The sequence below is a fragment of the Sorex fumeus genome, unplaced genomic scaffold (genome assembly GCF_029834395.1).
Source record: "Sorex fumeus unplaced genomic scaffold, SorFum_2.1 ptg000035l, whole genome shotgun sequence".
NCBI lineage: Eukaryota > Metazoa > Chordata > Mammalia > Eulipotyphla > Soricidae > Sorex > Sorex fumeus.
The window spans coordinates 9,471,356-9,480,700 of NW_026606092.1; the positions used below are offsets into that span (position 1 = coordinate 9,471,356).

The window sequence follows — 9,345 nt, forward strand, 5'->3', positions numbered from 1 at the left end:
GAACCCCCGCGCAATTTTGCCTCCCAGCTTTCCGACGCTTCTCTTCTCTCCCCCCACCACCGGCATCCCGGAGGCCCCAGTGCCCTCCCTACTGCCCCCACTGACTCTCCTGCGGCACTCCCAGGCTGTTGGAAAACGCACGAGTTGCCACGCGAGGTTCCAACCCCACCAGCCAACTCGCGGGGGTGCCCGGAGCTGCCCTATCTGCTCGGACGAACCCCTGCCCGCTCCTGCCGCTCGCGATCGTCCGTCCACCTCCCTACTCCGGACCGCGGGCGTCCCCGCCTCCTATCTTTTGGCCAGAATCCCGCCCAAAGGCATATCTGCCAGGGAACCAACCGGCGCAGCACCCCCTTCTCCACGCCCTCGGGGCTCGGGTTCCCGGGTGTGGGGTTCCAGGAACGCGAGCTCCTGGCGTCCGCGGGTTGCCGAGTCTCTGCTCTCGCCACCAGGGTCCCTGGGCTGACCCTCTGGGGGCCCACAGGCCGCCCCCGCGCGCGCCGGAGACGCGGCGGTGCGCGCAACCCCAGCACTCACCCAGCAGCTGCGGGCAGGAGGCGGCACAGCGGGCGCCGGCGGCTGCCGGGCCTCGCCCTCGGCGCTCCCTGCTGTGCTTCCTCGCCCCGACTTTTCCTGGGGTACCACCAGCACCAGCGGCGCCAAGGCAGGTCCCCCAAAGCTCCGCACCTTCCAGAGGGCACCACGCCGCCCCCACCGGAAGGATCCCGGCTCTCCTGGGCGCTGAGCGACTTGGGCGCGGGACTCGAGTGCTCCCGGGCTTGGTGCTCTTGCCAGGCGACCACAGTGCTGCTTGCCGGGGGGTCGAGCTCGGGGTCGGACTTGCAGGTTAGACGCCCGGACTCTCGGGCTTGTCCTCGGCGTTAAGGCACCTTCCTTGACCTCTGCCTAACCTCGATGCCCCGCTCCCCGGATGCGCGTCGCCAGCCCACGGTGGGAAAGGCGAGGCGCGCTGGCAGGGATGGCGGGAGTGTGGAGTCGGGCTGGTGCGTGTGACCAGCTGCAGAGCCGCGCTAGCCCCGCCTGTCCCTGCCTTCCCCCGCTGCTCCACCAGCCTGAATTGCACCTCCGCGCCTCGGTTGAGCCTGCAGTGTCTGACAGCTCAAGGAAAAGCGAGTCCCTCCAGTGAGAAGCACTCGAAATCTGCTCCCAAACGCCAGCCAACTCTCCTTCCTCTCCCCCTCTGCTCGTCAGAAAGCCCCCTCACAGCAAGCTGCAAATGCTGCTCGCTGGAAGGAGAGAAGAGGACTCTGCCTCTTGAACTGGGACTCGCTTTTTAAAGGGACGCCTGGATGTGGGGAACGCATTGTGCCTGTAGTTCCCAACTGGCTCCCAGATAACCGGGATCAGAACTTAAAGTTGCAAGAAGTGGAAGGGGCCCTTAAGAAAGAACAGGAAAGAGGGTAGACTCTAGTAGCAATAAACTCTGAAAATAGTTCGATCAATTAGGCTTAGAATTTCTAAGATTAACCTATGACTTTAATTGAGAGAAGAAAACTGGGTCTTAAAGACCCCTAAACGGAGCAGTTAATGGAGGGGCAAAGTGCAGAAAAAACTATTGCAGGGCCAATGAGGACACACCGCTTCACTATATACCACCGCATTTTGTGTTTGGGTCCAAAATGTCATGGTATCTTACAGTATATTTCACTCGGTCAAGATCGATAAAATTGATCATTTTGGAAAATCCTCAAATCCCGGTTTTGTGAAAGCAAGGGGCTGCTTTAAGACTCCTAATGAAAGGAAAAGAAGTCCATAATCATGCTACCTTTTCTTCGTCTAAAAGTAGTTCCTTCCACTTCCCTACCTTTAAATCCTGGCACAGGAAAATCTTGTGGCCAGTGGGACAGAAACACTAAACTCTTTCACTCCTGTCCTTCAACAAAATATCTACCCTGAGAATTCGCCAGCAGACTGTTTCATAACAGCCTGCTGCTGTTTAGGATTGCTTAAGAAGGAAAACTGACTGGGGTCTGAAACACTGTGGAGCTGGAGTCACAACATCTGATATTTGTCCTGGTCCTACCTTACCATTTTACAAGCTGTGAACCGCACATTTCTCTTCTGAAAAACTGGGAGTCTCCATTTATTCCAAAGTCGATATGAAAAAGAGCATGACTGTGGTCAGAGGAACTACTTTGACTATGAGGGTGTTCTATCCTGAGCTGTACAGTTGTGACCAGTCCTGGAAGAAACTCTCAACGGATTTTTGGAATTAGCCTCACTGGTAAACTATGCATATGCAATCTTTCATCTTTTACTGTTCTTTACTTAATTTGCCAATCTGGCTTCTTCTTCCTAGAATAGACCAGCCAGATAGAGGTACACAATAAATATTTGTTGTTAAATAAGAGATATCAACTTACACCACTAGAAGGCCCAAAGACATTAAAACTGAGTAATGCCAGCATTAAAACTCATCTCTAAATCAGATTACTTAGAGGTCTTAATATAAAAGAGCATGTCAATTTAAAAAGTAGTGCTTCCTGTACTTGAAATCTTTAAAATTGATGCTCAATCAACTGTCAATTCCTTTTGATTATACTACTGCAATATGTCTTTGAAGGACTTTCCCTCTCTACTCATCTTCTTTAAATCTCCTTTTACTTTAGCCAGAAACTGAAATTATTTTCCTGACTTCAGTGTTTTATTCCTTCAAACTGTAAGACTAGTTTATCTAGATTAATATCCTAGGAACCATCTAAGTTCAGTGGTGAAATGAAAACCAATGATCTGATTTCATTTGGTCACTTCATTTAAGTTTGTCAACATTTCCAATCAAAAATCAAATGTTTTTAGATAAAAACATACAATATTTTATAAAATATGTATACATAAATACATTGACTTTGTGTACATAACTACATAGCTTATTCTAATCTTTTTATTTGCCAATAAGTAAATTAAGCCTAGGAAGGAAATATATTGCTCAGTGTCAAACAAAGGAAACACTGAAATTTGAACCCCCCCCAAAAAAATGTACCCTTAGAAGTTGAGTGTTATGCCATTCCTTGCAAGGAAGCTAGGATCTATAATTAATAATTAAGATTTTTTCCAATGTTTGTCTTGCAGATTGAGACCTCTGGTTCTCCAAAATACAACCTTAACCTATCTTTCTAGGATTATCTTCTTGTTTTTCATATGCCAGGCTACATTCAAGTTGGCTCCCTCAATTTACCCATGTTGTTTATCAATGATTTCCCAAATATGGTCTGTATTCTTTCTTGATACTTTCCTATTCTGCAAAGCCCAAAGTACCTTATGTTCCTACTAACAATAATCTTGCCCTCTCTAAGTTGTTCTTTTTCTAGATTAGCAAAGCAACTTTTTTTGTTGCTAGTCTGAATTTCAGCTTAGAATTAACCAGAATTCCCCCGGGATAATCACCCTGAGCCTCCTCTTACTAGTGTAAGGCCATTCAGTACTCCAGCTATCCAGTATTATCTTGTATAAGGTAAATATTCAATGCATTCATAGTGAAAAATAAAGTTAATTGAACCAATTGTAATGAATCTGGAAACACCCTTTGCACTTACCAGTTGTTATTCCTAATACATAACTCCAAGACATAATTGCCCATGTTCAAGGTCTCTATTCTTTCATAAAAACAGAGTTGCCTGATAAGTTAATCTTTTTGGGCTTGCCATCACGTCATACTTTAAATGTGACAGAACCTTTGACCTATTTGTGACATTGCATCTCCTGGTTGGGAATGTTTAAAGATAAAGCCAACTCATCTTCCCCTGTTGGACAGCTGCTTCCATGATGAAGTTCTGGAAGGCAGCCAGGGCTGTGGCCAGGCTGCATGTGTGGGGGAACGGATGGCAGAAGCCACCTAAATCAGGTGCTGTCTGGTGAGCTAAAGAGAAACTCCATAAACAGAATGTGTTAGGGCCTGAGCAATAGAGAGCAAGCAGGACACTTGCCTTGTAGATGTCTTAAGTGCCAGGAGCGAGCCTTGAGTGCTGAGCCAGAACCCCGAGGATGTGTTTCCCAAATAAACAAATTTTTAAAAAATTTTTAATAGTGAGGCATCATGAGGTACAGTTGCAGACTTACACATTTTGTGCTTGGGTTTCACAATTATACAATGATCAAATATCCATCCCTTCACCAGTGCCCATTTCCTACCACCACTGTTTTCAGTATCCCTCCCACCCCCCATCTCCCCCATCCCACCCTGCCTCTGTGGCAGGGCATTCCCTTTTGTTCTCTCTCTCTTATTGGGTGTTGTGGTTTGCATAAGAGGCAATGGGTGACAATCAGGTTTAGTCTGTAGTCTACTTTCAGCATGCTTCTTCCATCCTGGGAGGATCCTCCCAACACCTTTATTTGGTGTTCCCTTCTCTATCTGAGCTCCCTTTCCCCCTAGTATGTGTGGTTGGCCTCCAAGCCATGGAATAAAATTCCTGGTACTAATCTCTGCCATTCTTGGGTGTTAGTCTCTTATTTTGTTACTTTTTGTTCCCCAGATGAATGCAATCTTTCTATGTCTATCCCTTTCTTTCTGAGTCATTTTGCTTAACATGACACTTTCCATGTATTACCACTTGTATGTAAATTTCGTGACTTCGTCTTTTCTAACAGCTACATAGTACTCCATTGTATAAATGTACCAAAAGTTTCTTTAACCAGTCATCTGTTCTCAGGCACTCAGGTTTTTTCCAGATTCTGGCTATTGTAGAGAGTGCTGCAATAAACAAACAATTGCAGATGTCACTTCGACTATACTTTTGTGCCGCTCTGGGATATATTCCCAGGAGTGGTATTGCTGGGTCAAATGGGAGCTCAATTTCTAATTTTTGGAGAATTGTCCATACTCAAACAAAAATTTTTCAAAAATAAACACACGCAGAATGAATTAAAGCAAGAAAAGTCACCTGATTCTGGCCCAGGCAGAAAGGTCTAGAAAATATTAACTGCTGGAATAATAATCATTTGGAGTCTAATATTTATAATAAGGTAGTAGGTTGATGATAAACAACTACCAGATAGTTGGGAAGAGGGGTACCAAGGTTATATTTAACATCAGGCTCGGTAAGAACAAGTCACATATTTATTCTGCCCAGAAAATCCTTCTGCCAATGTCTTATTTTCTGTGTCCAAAATTAGTAATATCATAACAGTAATTTCAGAAATGAAGGAGATGACTCTGTGTTTTATACTAAAAAGGCATGACTTTGCACACACACTTTATTATGTAACTGAACAGTTTTAGGGGAAAAAGAGTTTAGTTAATGTAAAAGGGAAAAAAGCCTCTCTCTGAAAAGCCCAAATTCTAAAAATGATTTAATCGTCCAACTGTGAAAAAAAAGCCAGGCTTTGAACCTCTCGACATAACCTGGAGTCTATCTTCTCATTCATTTATTGCCTGTGTGATTCCTACCTCAGACCTGTCTGCATGTCCAGAAATATTAATTACTCTCTGGCGAGATGGTATTATATTTAAGACTCCTTTACTCCGAATCTTACCAGTGTCCAAAAGATAGTGAAGAGATGGGCAGGTCTAGGGATCTAAAGTTCTTACACTTCAAAAGATGACATATTTGCAGCACCACCATACAAGTTCTGCTATATCTGGGAAGAGGTCATTCTTTGAAATTCTATATGCAATTTTGGGCTAGAGGCTGGTATTTCTTTTTATAAAACTCTGCTTAAAAAAAAGAATTTTGAAGTTATTTTCTCCCTTGCCAAAAAATAAAATGAAATGAAAAGAAGAAATCAGTTTGAAATCTGATTGTGCAGACTTGAGAACTGAGACATTGCCATACATGGTGAATGACTCAGTCAACTCCTAATCTTGCCTCTAAATCCTGGCTTCTGCCTGTACGTTCAGAGAAAGGCAAATGTCATCATCACTGGAGGCTGTTTGTTTAATAAGTTTTTCTGTACAAAACTTTCTCTCTTTGGGGCTGAAGCAATAGCACCGTGGGTAGGTCATTTGTCTTACACGTGGCTGACCCGGGTCCGATTCCCAGCATCCCATTTGGTCCCTCAAGCACCGCCCAGGAGTAATTCCTGAGTGCAAAGCCAGGAGTAACCGCTGAGCATCATCGGGTGTGACCCAAAAAGCAAGAAAAAAAAATATTCCTCTCCTTGCTACAAAGTCATATATGAGAGAATTCTAATTATGAAGAATGAAGATTTTATTTTTTTTAATTATTTTATCAAACCCAGTGATCTATTGGAAAGGTCCGAAGGGAGAGTAATGATTCCCTATGGCTTCATCTATGACAGTTCAAGTTATACTTCTGAGGATTTTTCTGCTGAGACTGTCGATGATATTCTAGATGTAAAACTATATAAACTATGCATAGCTTTCTATCTTAGTTCAATATAATAACTACTTAATATGTACAAGTCATGTGCTTAACACTATACCAAAGACTGAGCAGGAGAGAAATGACGGCAACATAAGGTTAATAAAATATAGTAACAAACACAATAATAATTAACACAATGTGGTAAGCAATTAAATACATGGATTGGTTTATTGGTCACTTGACTTCCTGTTAATCGTCGATTTGCTCGAGCGGGTGCCAGTAACGTCTCCATTTGTCCCTGTCACATGCTAGTGTAACCCAATGGCATCTGTTCGCTCTAGGAACATGAAGAGCCTCAAACCGATCATTCATGATCTTGATGAAGAAGTCTGACCATCTGGTAGGTGGGCGGCCATGTGGTCTTTTGACATCCTGTGGAATCCAGTCGTTAACAGCTCTAGTCCAGTGGTCATCTTTAAATTTCATTACGTGACCAGTCCATCTGATTTTTGACACCTTGGCAAATGAGACAGTGTCCCTGATTCTTGATCGTCGACAGATGTCGGAACTTCGGATTCTTTCTCTCATTTGAGTGAAATGTGATATTCCAAGCATAGCTCTTTCAATTCCTCTTTGGGAGACCCAATTGGTTTACTAGTGTTCAGTAGTTCAGAAGTACTGATCCAACTAGTGTGGGTTTTTCAAACCTGTCAAATCAGAATCACCTATATTGTGTCATTTTATTTTAGAAATCTGAAGGTTTAATAAAATCACTAAAAGATTTCTACATAATTGGAATAAGAGAAATATTCTGTGTTAATCTTGTTCAATCTTACAATTATATTAAAATACTAGAGGAAAATACTAAGTAACATTTTGGAAGTGGTAGAGCAAAATTTTCACTCAAACTCATTTTGGTAATTGGGGAAAACACAAATTTTATAATTTTTAAATCTTTAAAGAAAAGGACTGACAGATTGTGCCAGTTGTGTTTATCTAAGAGGCAGATGCTGAGGCAGTCTAAGATGGGAAAGATTTCTTAAGGGATAACTCCTAAGAAAGATAAAAGAATAGAAAACAAATGAAGCAAAAATAAGGGTCTTTAAACTGTGATAATGGTGAGTCCAGGTTGAATTGATAGAGACATTCAAACTAAAAAGCAAATTTGATTAAGTCTTAAAGAATCAAATGGGGAGCTTCTCATTAAAGTTGGAGGGTAGGAGGGACTCAAGGGTGATTGGTGGAAGGATGGAGTCATGGGGCAATGGGATTGGAGGTGGGAATATTGAATGCCTGAAACCCTATTATAAGCACTTTGAAAATGAACAAATAATCCATTATCATAGACACTACCAAACAACTAGTTCATTATCACAGGTCCTATAGAACAACTGAGACTGCAAATGGCGAGAGGGTGGAAATGGGAGAGTGGTGAGGAGTTACTGTCTCAGCCTAGCAGTAGGGTGGTGAAGTAGCCCTGCAAGGATATGACAACAAGATGGAAATTGTTGTAAATCACTTTGCCTCAATTAAAAGTTTTTTTTTTAAAAGAAAGACATAGTACTCTTGGCCTCGTTCTGGTCTTAGACTGAATTTAGAAGAACATGACTACTTGGTTGCTTATTAGAAGGAGAAAGGAGCTTTAGTTAGATGCCAACAGCTCAGTGAACTTCTTTCAACTGAGGATTATGTTTTTAAAAGGAGATCAAGTGACACACCTCCATGGGTGCTCTTCAGAATGTGGGACCTATCAATGTCTTTCCAGAAGTTTTTGTACAAAAATCCAGATGACTAATTGATTATGAATATGTGTCTAAATATTCAGTTTGGGACTGATACCACAATATGAATCTTTCCTGGGAGATTAAAGGGGTAATAACCCATGATCATATTAATCTTGACTTTAGTGATAGCTTGCAAGTCACTAGAAATAGCCATATATATATAATTAATGGCATATTACATATAAATAGGAACTATTTATAATATATTCATAATTATAGATAAACATGCATTTTATTACTGTGGTTGTATTAAGTCTGAAGAGAGTGCAATGGATAAGGTGCTTGCTTTGCATGCAGTCGATCTGGGTTCAATCTCTAACACCATATGTACCTTCCCAAGCACTGCCAGAATAAATCCCTGAGCATGCACCTTCAGGTCCCATTTCACCTCCAACACACACACACACACACACATTGGCTGAAGACAAAGGAGAGTGTGAAAGACTAGTGGAAGAAGAGTTGGGTTGTAGAGAGAAGTCACTGTCACTGTCACCGTCCTCCCATTGTTCATGGATTTTCTCGAGCAGGCCCAGTAATGTCTCCAGTGTGAGACATTGTTGTTACTGTGTTTGGCATATCAAATATGTCACGGGTAGCTTGCCAGGCTTTGCCGTGTGGGCGAGATACTCTCAGTAGCTTGTTGGGCTCCTCAAGAGGGGCAGAGGAATCGAACTTGGATCAGCCATGTCGGCCACGTGCAAGGCAAATGCCCTACCCTCTGTGCTATAGAGAGAAGAGGATAAATTAACCATAAAGTATTTGCATTGAGAAGAAGATGGAGAATAAAATTCAGGATTTTATGGCAGGAAAACACAATGAGGAAAACAGTGCAATAAATAGAGCTGTCTGAAATCCAATGATGTTGATAGTGTAATAATTAGAATTGCCTTGAAACTCCATCCCTGATAATTATGTCACATTGTCGGGGGAGGGCATTGGAGAGGGTAGTGGGAGGAGGTCGAGACATCAGTATTTTTGAGAGCTTCTTTGGTTAAAACTCAAGATTAATTAATACTGCTATGTGGATATTCTCACAGATCAATAGTAGTTTGTATATTAGTCAAAGAGTGTCCCTGGGAAATATCAAACCCAGAAGTACCATCTATCTTCATTCCCACTTCTGAGCATCCCTATCCTTTGGCACCAAAGAGAGAGAGTTGGAATTCAGACATCTCTGAACTCAAAAATCACTGGAGTTCAGTGCTGGTGAATCTAAATATAAGATGACAGAAGGATCTCCTCCTTTCTGGAAAAGCACCTGGACAAAGCAGAGCACATGT

The 9,345-nt window shown here is 42.6% G+C and overlaps 1 protein-coding gene across 2 annotated transcripts in view; it reads right to left on the reverse strand.

The window, feature by feature from the left end:
- The window catches only part of KCNJ3 (potassium inwardly rectifying channel subfamily J member 3), a 171,452-nt gene extending 170,809 nt beyond the window's left edge, over positions 1-643 (reverse strand). For both annotated transcript variants that reach the window (XM_056117637.1, XM_056117638.1), the window contains exon 1: positions 538-643. The gene's annotated coding sequence lies outside the window, so the exon portion shown is untranslated. The remainder of the gene's footprint in view (positions 1-537) is intronic.
- Between the last annotated feature and the right edge of the window lie 8,702 nt (positions 644-9,345).